The sequence below is a fragment of the Ochotona princeps genome, chromosome 3, assembly GCF_030435755.1.
Source record: "Ochotona princeps isolate mOchPri1 chromosome 3, mOchPri1.hap1, whole genome shotgun sequence".
Taxonomy (NCBI): domain Eukaryota; kingdom Metazoa; phylum Chordata; class Mammalia; order Lagomorpha; family Ochotonidae; genus Ochotona; species Ochotona princeps.
The window spans coordinates 49,850,687-49,864,369 of NC_080834.1; the positions used below are offsets into that span (position 1 = coordinate 49,850,687).

General features: G+C 39.8%; 1 pseudogene; it reads left to right on the forward strand.

The window, feature by feature from the left end:
• The first annotated feature begins 460 nt into the window (after positions 1-460).
• Positions 461-2,894, forward strand: LOC101535044 (cytochrome c oxidase assembly protein COX11, mitochondrial-like; annotated as a pseudogene).
• The last annotated feature ends 10,789 nt before the right edge of the window (positions 2,895-13,683 follow it).

Below are 13,683 nucleotides of genomic sequence, written 5' to 3' on the forward strand. Positions count from 1 at the left end.
GTCATATGGCAGATTCAGATTTAGTTTGGTTTTTTTTTAATATTTAGATATTTTTATTACAAAGTCAGATATATAGAGAGGAGGAGAGATAGAGAAGAAGATCTTCTGTCCAATGATTCATTCCCCAAGTAAGTGCAACGGCTGGTGCTGGGCCGATCCGAAGCCGGGAACCAGGAACCTCCTCCAGGTCTCCCACATGGACGCAGGATCCCAAAGCATTGGGCCATCTTCGACTGCTTTACCAGGTCACAAGCAGGGAGCTGGATGGGAAGTGGAGCCACCGGGATTAGAAACGGCACTCCTATGGGATCTTAGCATGTTCAAGGCGAGGACTTTAGAGGCTAGGCCACGCCGCCGGGCCCCAGATTTAGTTTTTATGAGGACGTTCCATTCTGTTCTCTAGATCAGCTGAACTAAAATGTTTAAAAACATTTCCTGTAAGATCCATTACCAAATGAGAATGACCACTCTCACTGCTGTTACTATAGTGCTGGACGTTTTAGCCAGAGCAATGAGACAGGGGATAGAAATGAAAGTCGTGTAGGTAGGAAGGAAAGAAGTCAAATTCTCTTGTAAAATTTCTGCACCAGCACACAGTGTATTGAAAGAGATGGTCTATATCAAGGGGTGTAAAATTATGAATTTTGGGCCCAATCCAGCCTTAAATAAAGTTTTATTGAAACACAGCCATGCCCATTTGTTTATACGTTGCCTGTGGCTGCTTTCACACTACAACTTGTGAGAGCTGAGTGGTTGCGAGAAAGACCATCTGGCTTGCAGAGCTGAAAATATTTACTATCTGGCTCTTTTCCAAAAAACTTTGCTGAATCTTGATCTATGTTAAGGAATTAGGAGTTTTCTTTGGGATTAAAATAATTTGAGAATCAGAAGAATTTGAATGCTGTTCAGGGACAGGCTTTGAACAGGAAGAGAACTTCAGTTCCAAGAGATACAAGAAAAGAAACCACATGGGCTCCCTGGGATTGGGCATGGGGAATGTTGAGGTACGGATATGAAGGTGAAAAATTGCTGAAGTTAATAGATCTCACCTACTTGGAGTTCTGGATTACTTGTTCACAAACTCTGGACATTGTCTCTCTCTTTAAGGGTTAAAAACACTATTGAAACATTAAAAGGAATGATACCCAGTTGATATTTGAACGATAAGTGAAAGCAACCGCTCCTATTGCCTTCAGAGAACAGATCTGACATTGTAATTCACCTCACACTGGAGTACATACAAGTTAACATCAGTTTCCAGCGAAACTGTGAAGACGCCCGGTCTGCTACCTTACACTGTGAGAAAAAAAGTCCAGAAAGAGAAGTTACACCTTTTGCTTCATGCCTTTTCTTTTTTCACGTATCTCCAGACGCCTGAAGTACCAACTATGGCTCTGTTTTAAAAATCACGCTAGTTTCAGCCATTTATGTGCATTGCCTGTCACGCTGTTATTATCATGTAGTGCAATGACAGTTACTAGTGTTACTGGAGTTGTACTCATTCACATGCTGATAATACTATTTTTCCACTTTCTTACGGAATAATTTCAACAATATTAAGAGAACTAAGTCTAGCATACTTAAAGTCAAAGACCCCAATGGAAGTTTCAACTCTTTCATTTAATCGTGTGTCACCTTCAGCAGCTAATTAAATTCTTTAAGGTTTTGTTTCCTCATCTATAAAAAGAGGAAATAAGAGAGAATCGAGATAGCATAATAGGATAAGGACACATTCAAACAGAGGGAGAGGAAGACTCTGGCGCCCAGCATGGGGCTGGGTCGCTCTCTGTGGCCCACGAAGGAGCCGCCCGGGGCTTCCACTCTGGGCTGTGGACGGGGCGGAAGCCTTCCTCAGACAGGCATGGAGCGAGACAGGAAGTGCTGAGACGGGGCTGAGGTGGCGGCAGGGGACATGGAAGCGCCAGAGCCTGGCCAGGCAGCCGTTCATGCGCGCTCAGGAGGAGGCCTGGCGATGGCGGAACAAGACATGCTCACGTACGTGGCCACGGCTGCCGCCGTGGGCATGCTGGGGGCGTCTTACGCCGCAGTGCCCCTCTATTGGCTCTATTGCTAGACTACCGGGCTTGGAGGATCAGCAGCAGCAGGTCATGGATCAGACCAAATTGAAAACATGGTACCGGTTAAGGATCGGATCATCAAAGTTACCTTTAATGCAGATGTGCACGCCAGTCTGCAGTGGAACTTCAGACCTCAGCAGACAGAAACATATATAGTGCCAGGAGAGACTGCATTAGCGTTTTATAAAGAATCCTACTGACAGACCAGTGATTGGAATTTCTACGTACCATGTTGTACCATTTGAAGCTGGGCAATATTTCAATAAAATACAGTGTTTCTGTTTTGAAGAACAAAGGCTTAATCCCCAAGAGGAGGTGGATATGCCAGTGTTTTTCTACATTGATCCTGAATTTGCTGAAGATCCAAGAATAGTGAATGTTGATCTTATCACTCTTTCCTATACTTTTTTTGAAGCAAAAGAAGGACACAAATTGCCCATCCCAGGGTATAACTGAAGTCGGCAACTAAGTCCTGCTCCAAAGTTGTGATTTTTGAAAAATCATGTATCCTGCCTCTCACGGGAGAAACTCTCTCCAGTTCTCCAATAATGTGAAATACTATTACACAAAAGGTTTGTTTTCAGTGTACACCAATTGAAATGAAGAGAACAGGTTCGGCTTGCCTCATAAGAAACCCACATGCCTATATAATATTTATGACTTTTAACAGCATATGTAAATTTGATAGTATTAAAAGAAGTTGCTTTTTTTTCTTAAATATGTATACATATACTTGATGGTTGATCCTAATTCAACAGTTGTCTTCCAAATATTACCTTTCATAATCATAACAGCGAACAGGAGAATTTCTTAGCAAAAAAAAAATGTGTCCAAGACTGCCTACTTGGAGCTTTCGGCCACCACATCTCACCATGGGTTGCTACCATCTGTAAAATAATTGTCCACTATTTTCCTGTAGTGTGACCCGTGATAAACACCCAAAGTGGAAGAGGAGTTGGTAAGCCTCAAATGCTTGGCCAAGGATTGCATTCTTATTTCAGATTTGATTTCATTTTCCCCTAAGGTATAGAACTGTTTTACATTCAGAGTACTGAATCAGTAAACAACCCATGGTATTGAAACAAAATGTGTAAATACATGTACTAGACCACTAGCATTTACAATCATAGTTCCAGGTCCTTGAATGTTAAAATGTATGGGTGCAATTGTGAAAATTTGCTGACATCAAAAGTTCTGCTAACAAAACTGCAAAAAAAAAAAAATGTAGTAAATTATTTTAATACTAAAAAAAAAAAAAAAAAAAAAACCAAAGGGAGAAGCATTAGCCAGTGTAAAGCAAAGAGGGCACATTCCACAAAATAAGAGAGGACAGAATGATAGCAGAGGGGCAGCTAGAGACTGACAGACACAGGAAAGCATGGACACAACAGTGTGGTGTTGAGTGACTGATACCCCAGCACATACAGCAAGCAGTGATCTGAACTATATCAGCAGTCAGACCTCCACCAGCAACAAGTGGGCAGGAATGGTCACCAGGAGCTCAGTAGGTGAACCCAGACAAAGAACTGCTGGATTATTTGATTTGACCAGGAGCAGAGACAGAGCAGCAGATCCCAGAATGGCAGTGCGGGAAAAGGGTATATTTTACATCCCAGTCTTCCCCCGAAACCAAATTGGTCACCATTTTGTTTAAGGAAACAAAGGCTATAGCATAGTCCTGTGCATGCACTGTGCTGGGAGTGAACTCATTTCTGGCTCAGTGACCTGAAACAAAGTGGCATACTACAGGTTCCACACAAGATAGGTCCAGGTATTCCCCAGAACTGACAGCCAGCAGGTCAAGAACTCTAGTAGTGGCACATCAGGCACCATTTTGTACAGTGTGGCAAAGGCTTTAAGACTGCAGGGACAAGTGAACTCACTGAGCTCAGTGCATTTCACTGGTCTCACAGAGAAAATAATACCAACTATGGCATCACAAGGTCAAAATAGGTCCATATGGCCCTTAGACCTACTAGCCAATGGGTTCCAGCAAGATCAGCACTGTGAACCACCTAGCTACATAGGATACCTGGTGTCTCTCTGATCCTGAGAACTGCTAGAACCAGAAGTAGGAGAAAGGTCATGCAGACAACAATGCAACCTCAGCACAGTATCACAGGAACTGGAAAGTGGTGAGCTAGGAGCTCGGACTAAAGAGACCATGGTGGAAATCTAACATAAGAACCCAGACCTGTAACTCGCTGAAGAGAATGGCACAAGTGACTGCAAACAAACAGCCATGTACCAACTGCAACCAGTAAAATCAAACTGTGTACCTGTGGGTGAAACAGCTTAAAAACCTGCCCAAGGAGAAGATTCTGCTAACCAAAAGTACAATGACCAAGAGCAAAAGAAGAGACACAGGCACAATGAATATTACTGAAGACTGCCATGCAAAGGAGCAAAGCCCTTTGCCAACCTCAGAGTTCACTGAGGAAGACATCAAAAAAATGGGAGACACAGAATTCAAAATACTTGCTATAAAACTTCTTGTCAACAACAAGAATCACATAAAGCAGGCATTCAAGGAATTTAAGGCATATGTCACACTGGAAATGAATCAAACAAAAGCTGATACATTAGAAATGAAGAATACAGTAGAGCAAATTAAAAGTACAGTGGGGAGTCCCCAAAATACAATGAAACAAGCAGAAGAAAGAATCTCAGAATTGGAAGATATTTCTTGTCACCAGGGGGAAACAAATGAAAAGCTGGAAACAGAGCTGGATCAGGCCAAAAAACAGTATTCAAGAATTGAAAGTCACTATTAGGAGGCCTAATATAAGAGTTATGGGAGTCCCAGAAGGTGCAGAAAGAGATACTGGGATTAAAGGTGTATTCAGTGAAAGAGTAAGGGAAAATTTCCTTAGTCTAGAGAAAGAATTGGAAAAAAAATATCCAGCAGACACACCAAACTCCTAATAGAGTTGATCAAATCGGTCTTCACTACAACATATGATAATCAAGGTCTCTTCAACGGAACATAAGAGAAAAAAATCCTTAAATGTGTACGTGAGAAAAAATCGAGTGACATATAAAGGAATGCCAATTAAACTCACAAGAGACCTCTCACAGGAAACTCTACTGGCAAGAAGATTCTAAAAGCAAAAAATTGTCGGCCTAGGATAACATATCCAACAAAGCTTTCCTGTGTCTTTGAAAATGAAATAAAATTCTTTAACAGTAAAGGAAAGTTAAAAGAATATGCCTCTACCAAACCTACCCTGCAAATGATACTTAAAGATGTTCTCTTGACAGAGAAAAGAAATTGTACCCACCAAAACCAAAGGCAAATGTGAAGAACAGCCCGGTAAAAAAACAGAAAACTAAATGAATGAACAACCCATTCCTAAAATGATAAGACCAAATTACAACCCATTCATTTTAACCCTGAAAATAAATCAGTTAAACTCATCAATCAAGCATTATAGATAAATAGACAGAATTAAAAAAACAAAACCCATCTATTTGTTGCCTATAAGAGACATATCTCACCAACAAAGATCACCAAAACTGTATTTCATGGATTTTGATTTTTTTTTTTTTAGTTTCATCTCCTCAAAACTCTCTCTCATTAAATTCTTCATTGACTCAATGCTCATTCAGAAGCATCATTTTCTTCAAGAAGATTCTTGATTTTCATTTCTTTAGTGACACATTAGTCATTCAGTAGCATGTTATTTAACTTATGGTGTTGTTTCTTTCTTTTTTTCTTCCTGTTGTTGATTTTGTATTGTGGCTTTTCATTTAAGTGGATGTATAGTAACTGTGTAATGGAAACTATCATATCCAGATATGAGGATACAATGCAGTATCCAACTCTACTTCCTCATCAAAGATGGACGACCAATGAAATTTGTAACTATATGTTGACAATAGGATGCTGGACTTTCTACCATTGTCTATGCCCACAATGATGGACATATGACTGTTTATGAAGAACTGTACTATAAAAATAATATAGCAGAATTCAGTTGGATGCGAGGGGAAAAGGGAAATCCCAGGGCCTAGGTAACTGTTTCATAAAATGATAATAATAATAATAAAGGAAGATAAAAAGAAGATAAAAAGAGCTTATTAAATTCACAGGGTTGCCATATTAGAAATGACTTAAGTATATTTTGGTTTTAAAGCATGGTAAACCATTCCTCTAAGACAAAATGAAAAAAGAAATCTGAATTTGTTGAGAAGGAGTAGATACTGATTGTAAACCTCCTCATATTTTCTCTCTTCCACTCACATCTCCCACCTACCTTCTACTGAAATGCCTACCAAAAATGAAAATCTAATAATGGGAGCCATGACAATCCCTCTCTACCCAAATCCAGCCACCTACATAGAAAATACAGGATTCGATTTTTTTTTTTTTAGGTTTACCTATTTATTTGAATAGCAAAGTGACAGAGATATAGACTTCTCCATCCATTGATTCATTCCCCAAATTACAATGGCCAGGGCTTAAACCAGAAAAAGCAGAACCAAGAATTCTATCCTGATCATCCCCAGGGGTTGCAGGAGTTCAAGCACTTGTGTTATCTTCCTTTTCCTTCCCAGGTGCACTAGCAGGAAACGATCAGAATTAGTGTCACCAAGATGCCAATCAGCATGCACACATGGGATACTGACTCAAAAGTGACACTTAATGTGCTGCCTCACAACATCAGGCTCTGAGTTAGATTTTAAAAGAATTGAATGTTGGAACTGGAATGATAGCCTAGTGGCTAAATCCCTTGCCTTTCATGTGCCAGTTCTAATCCTGTTCATGTACCGGTTCTAATCCTGACAGCCCCACTTCCAATCCAGCTCCCTGCTTGTGGCCTGGGAAAACAGTATTGGATGGCCCAAAGCCTTGGGACCCTGCACACATGTGGGAGACCTGGAGGAGGGAATTGGTTTGAAATTGGTGCAGCTCTGGCCACTTGGGGGCTGAATCAGAGGACAGATCTTTCTATTTATTCTCCTCTCTGTATATCTGACTTTCCAGTATAAATAAATAAATAAATTAATTAATTAATTAATTAAATGTGTGCCTTAGAAGAAATACTCACCAGTCAATTTAGTTTGCTTGAATATAAAGAAGATTCTGTAGTAGTCCAGCACTTACGCAAGTCAGTATGGAGAGTGCTAAGGAAACTGATAATTGATCTGTTGTATGACCCAGTTATTCTACTCCTGGGAATACATCCAAAGCAAATGAAATCTGCATATGGGAAAGAGTCCTGTACTCCTATATTTACAGCAACACAATATACAATACCAAAGACATGGAAACAACCCAGATGCCCCTCCAAAGAGGAGTGGATAAAGAAACCATGGTTTATCTATGCTATAAATCCTACTCAGTCATTAAAAAGAATGAAATTCAACCATTAGCCGCAAAATGATCTCAGCTAGGAACCATTATGCTCAGTGAAATAAGCCAATCCCAAAAGGACAAGTATCATATGTTCTCTTTAATATATGGCAAACTTCATGCAAAATACAAGATCAACAGATACATAGGTAAACATACATATACAAATAGTCACCTGCAGGAACTGTATAAAAGAAACTATCATATCGAGATGTGATGATACAATGCAGTATGCATCTCTACTTCCCAATGAAACTGTGAAATACATCTTCACATTAGGATGCTAGACAGGCTGGTCTGGATATGGCTGCGTTCTCCCCTGGCAACGATGTTGACTGAGTCTGGGGAATACCAGACTGGGCTAGACTACAGCACCCACTGGACACGCATAAGAGCCAACATAGGTATAGAGCAGGCTGGGCTAGGTCTTGGCTCCCATTGAACCATGTGAGAGCTGTGCCTGGACATGGACCAGGTATGGCCAGGCTGTAACACTCAACAGTAATAACCAGAATGGGTGTGGGTCAGTTAGGCAAACATGCTGTTCTTGCCAGGACAATAGGTGAAATAAGTCAGTTTCGGCCAAGGACCAACCACTATGTGCAAGATCTGCCACTGGGAGGAGACCTGTAGAGGAGCTTGGGAAATATCTTTGTCAGGATGAAGTCCCTGCAAATGAATGCAAGACAGTTCCCAGCAGCACACACGTGAGTTCAGGTCTGGGGGGTGGGCTATGTTGGACCAGTTCACTGGTATATCTGAGGACTAGGACAGGTTATAGGACAGACCAGATCAGGCCATAACACCAGCCATTTCACATTAGGGCCAGAATTAGAGGCTTTACTGGGCCAGGCTAAGTTATAGTGCCCACAAGTAGGAGCTAGAATGGGGGGAATGCCAAAATGAGGCAAGCCATGACAGTCTAGATGTGGTGATGTCAGGTCCATGAGCCTCAGATCGGGTGAGTGGTCCAGCAGGGCCTGGGTACCATGGTCCAGTGTCCCTGGGCCTGCCTGTGGGGGAGAGGAACCCTGCAAGGTCCTGGTTGGGTTGCCTGGGGCACCAGTGGCACTAGCGGAAGCTTACTGGCCTCCCAGAGGAATGCTTGTGTAGACTTGGTGCCTGGTCTTCCGGGGCTCCAGCAATGGCACAGTTGGAGGCATGCAGGAGTAGTGGACAATTGGGTCAGATGTATATGGAGGTATGGCAGCTCATTGGGTCCTGAAGAGGACATCTGGTACCATAGCAAAGGAAGGAGGACAGAACAAATTGGACAACTACCCCAGCCAAACAATGACAGCAAATATCTGGGCGAACAGAGATTCTAACGCCCACTATGTCAATCAAGGGACAATGGAAGGGGGTCCTCACCTTTGGATCAGTGCGATCAACAGCATTTAAAAACTAACAAAACCACTTGGGCAGAACCCTTGGAGCATGTGTTGCATTGAGACCCTAGGTTGCTATCACAGGCCATTCCCTATCCTCGTGTACTGGGGTGGTTGGAGGCTAGATATGGTCCCTCTTCCCCCAGATACAGGAAGCAGAAATAGAAAATTTGGAAACAATGATCACACTCACTTTTCCCTAATACTCGATCCTTTCCACCTTGATCAACTATGTAAATATCATCAAAAATTTAAAAATTAAAAAAAATATATGTGATGCTTGACTCTCTGCCGTTTTCAGCACCTACAATGTCAGGATACATTTAAACAGCAGAAAGATAGACTTACGACTATTTTTGAAGGACTATTCTATTTTAAAAATATAGGGGAAATCCTTATAGGTAAGGGACTTAGGGAGGTTGGGGGAAAATCCCAGAGCCTATGGAACTATATCATACTTTAAAAAAAATACCAAAAAGGGGGGAGTAGAAGATTCTAATATCAGTAATTATTCCAGACAGAAGAGAAAAAAAAAATACTGTGTTCAGTCAATACATATCTTACATGTCTTTTTGGGCATCTTTCAGATCTAATAGGCTGGAGGTTCAGTTCTTGTGTGGTTGGCTGAGGTTCAGTTACTTCTTATTGGATATATTCTCTTAACACAAGGTTACAACCCTTTAGCACATCAATTGGGGTTCACAGAGTATGAAGATCACTGTGGGCCAAACTTACCATTCAGGTTCAGAGGCTAGTTTATCCAAATTTATTTCAGTTCAACATGTGAAAGGCTATATTTTTACAAATGATTGTTGGCTAATCCTTAGACAATTAATCAATGTCAACATGAATGTGCTGATCCAAAAGAGGGAAGTAGCTTTAGAGGATAGAGTAACAGCTGACTGTGAAATGAGAATATTCTAAAAATAAGACTTCTTGAAATGTCATAGAGTTACACTTTTTCTATTCTGGCAAGGATTTTTAGGTTGCAAGTGATGTTGTGTTTTGTTTTAATGTGGGTTCTAATAGATGGTGACTATTTTTATAAGGTACAACATCTTTAAATAACTTTTCACAATAAAAAGTCACTCTATTTCATGTATGAACTTTCAGTTTTTGAGAAGGAAATTTAAAAACTTTATGTCTTACGGTTACACAAATGACAACTTTAAGCCAGTAAAAGTATTTCTTTATATTTTTTCAAAATAGTCACCCATGTTACCTTCCAGTTAAACTATAATTATCAAAAAAGCTATGGGGAAAAATCAAAACTTTATGAGCCTGTTAGCTAAAATCAGATGATAGTGAAACACCTAGAAAACTACATGTGTTACTTATCCATGTGAATATTAGATTAATTTGGCATACTAGACTGGCTAAAATAAAAGATTAACAAAACATTTCCTAAGCCATGAGAAAAAAGATTGAAAGTTGAAAACATAAACACTAGTAAGCTATGCTATTTGTCAATCATATCTGCTAAATGTTAACTAAATACCAGATGATGATTAAGCTATTGAGAAACGCCCATTCTATGAAAGGATACACAGCTATCATATTACGTAAGTCTTTAAAGGTAGTGCTCTTAATGAACAACCAGAAACTTTCAATACAAAGAAAAAAATGGTAAATATCAATAAGCCAATCAAAAAATTCATACTTGGCATCTGTCAAGTTCAAGAACTATTCTTGATCATCTAGCAAGATTTACCAAATTGAGGAAGACTCAGAGTGTCTGGGTTCAACGTCCAGATCCACTGCTGACTTCAGCTTCTGCTAATGGCAAATGCTAAGAAGGAATCAATGATGGTTCCAGTAGTCAGGTTCTTGCCACACACTGCGGAATTTCTGGCTCTTTCCTGACGCACTCTGGGCTGTTTCAGATATCTGGGGAGTAAATCAACATGCTGGAGCTCTCTCTCACTCTCTCTTTCTCTGTCTCCTAAATTAATACAATTATAGCTATGAAAATAAAAAAAAGACCCTTTTCTCCATTTAAACAATTCTATTTTTGGGAGCACACATACACACCTTTATTACAGTATAAAAGTGTGAAAACAATTATTGGTCCTAATCATAGACTCAGCCCTGAGCCAAGTACTTTACACAAACCTGTCATTTGATCTTGCTAAGAATTCACAAGAAAAGATCTATTCTTCTCATTTCACAGTTGAGAAAACTGCTCATTAGGGAGGTCATGATATCTCTCTCATAGTCACTCAGGTGAGAACATAGATCTAATCCTCAAGCCCAGCACTGATCATACCACCTTTTCAGTATTGATTTAAACTCAGAGAGATGACAAAAGCCACAGTTCTAGAAGCCAAATGTCTGGTTTGAACTGTGGCTTTTGTCATCCTTTGCCAGGTGACATGGGGCAAATGTTTCAAACTTGAACAACAATAGTAGATTTCAAGTAGTTAGAGGTGAGTTAGGGATCACTTCTTGGCCTTTTGGCTAAGGTCAAGTGTAGAGGCGAGTTGGGAGATGAGTAACAGGAAGGAGATGACTGTGTCTGAAGAATGCTTGCTGGACTGAAGACTAGATGTTTCTGAGCCATGACAACCATTCTGCAATCAGGAAGAAAGCAGACATGTGGGTCTTCTAGACAAAAAACAAGTTCTCATTTTATCCTGTAAACATGCACAGGGCATTAGAAGTATAAAATAACAGCTTGAAATTGTACATTTTACATTCTTCCTGTTTTTCTTCTTTTGATTTGGAATATTGACAGAGAGAAAGAGTTCCTGTCTCCAAATGCCCACGATAGCTGAACCCAGGAGCCAGGGACTCAATCCAAAGTCCCCACACAGGTAGCAGGGACCCAGTTGCTTGAGCCGTCACTGCGTTCTCCTAGGTTCTGAAATAGCAGGAAACGTGAGCAAAGAGTCAAGCCAGGAGTCAAACCCAGGCACGGCGACATGGAAAATGAACCAGCATCCTGACCACCAAATCATGCCTGTGCTCTCCATTAATTCTCTATAACGAGTCCTAAAAATAAATCGTACTTATAAAAATTGCAGGACTGTGTCTTCAGGGATCCATTTGAAGTATTTCAACAGCACAATACAAAGCACACCACAAGGCACCTATTGATATTTTTATTGCATATTTCTATGAACTGTTGGTTTTAATGCAAAGGATAATTCACAGTGGATGTGAAAATATCCAGTGAATAAAGAAGGTAATGTTTCAGAAACAATAAAACATGTACACACTTTTATTCGTATTCCTTCCTGCCCTTACTGCTCAGCAAATGAGATAATAGGAAAATACCAAAAATGTAAAGTGAGCAAGACTGATTATCATGTACCGAAGTACAGTTGGTTAGAGAAAGACATTCTATTGTTCTGTTACATGTCAGGATGACTGTAGCCAATGAGAATAGACTGTTGGGTTGTTGTTTTTTTTTTTTTTTTCTCTTTTAACCAAGTAAAAGAATTTGGATTTTTTGCATCACAAAACATCACATGTGTTTAAGGGAACAGATACATTCATCCTAATTGCACATTTTACTGGTACAAGTATGTGAAAGTATTGCAATGAAACTGATGTTGCACTGCAGCAAGATAACTGCCACCTGCTATGCCAGCATCCAGCATCAGAGTGACAGTTCGAGCCCCAGTTTCTCTACTGCTGATCCAACTCCCTGCTGATGTACCTGGGGAGCAAGAGAAAATTACCTCCGCCTTTGAATCCCCGAACCTGTGGGAGAACCAGATAGAGTTCTATGATTCTAGTTTTGGTCTGGGCAGCCAACATCATTGTGGCCATTTGGATACTGTGATGGAAGAATTTACTCTCTGTTTATCCTTCTCCATCATTCTGCTTTTCAAATAAATAGCATAAACACTTTTTATAGGAAGCCTCAAAATAGCACCCTGTAGATATTTAGAGATTTATACATTAATTAAAAATAAAATGAGAAGAAAAAAGCTAATAAATTCAAGGTGTTAGGCTTTGATCCTTCTGGTAATTCCGTGGGAGAAGCCATTTCATCAGTTTTTCTAAAGCCTGTATGTTTCCTGCATTTTATGGCTTCTTTTTTATTTTTTGATTGTGTAATCTTACTGAGTTACTTGTTATTCTATGCTCATTTTAAGCTAGTCAATTTGATCAATTGTGAGTACACAAATGAAGACTATCTTTGGGCAAGACAGCTCAGTCTCCCCAGAAATATATTTTCCTTGTTATTCTATATATAGCAGTAAAGTAAATACATTTTTACCTCTCTCATGAGACTGGCCTTTGAAAAGTAACTCAATGTATTTATATTGTGAGAAAATCAACTGTCTATATTCTCATGGTTTTCACAGCATTCATACTTCAGAGATGTTTTTTATAGCTCTCTCAAAATACTGATTATTTCTCTAAAGTCTGCAAGCAATTTTTAATACATAAGATTAAAATTTAAAGAAAACATGACTATAGCTACAATTTGATCTTTTAAATGTGCAAAATATTGGACCCTTTTTGTTTCAGTCATTTCCACAGAATAATCTTACCATGTTCTCTCAGTTTAATGTGCTTTGATTGTTTTCCATTTTGTTGATGACAGATCTGTAACATTTAATTAGAACTTTTGTCTCTTCCACCTGGTAAATTGAGGCAGGCATTGCACATTTTGTGGCTTATTCAACTGAAGACCTAGATAAGTCCTTTCATTTTGTCTTCTAGGCAGTGATAGAACGGAAAGAATTTCAACTCTATTTTTTGCTTCATCATCTTTCTTCTGGAATTCTACTAACAAAACTTGAGGGAGAAAACATCCTGATGATGGAGTGGGACAAAATGCTCCACAATTGCATGTGGTTTTCCGTGAGTCAGGGGAGCAGGAGCAAGGGTTTTCATGCTCAGCTCA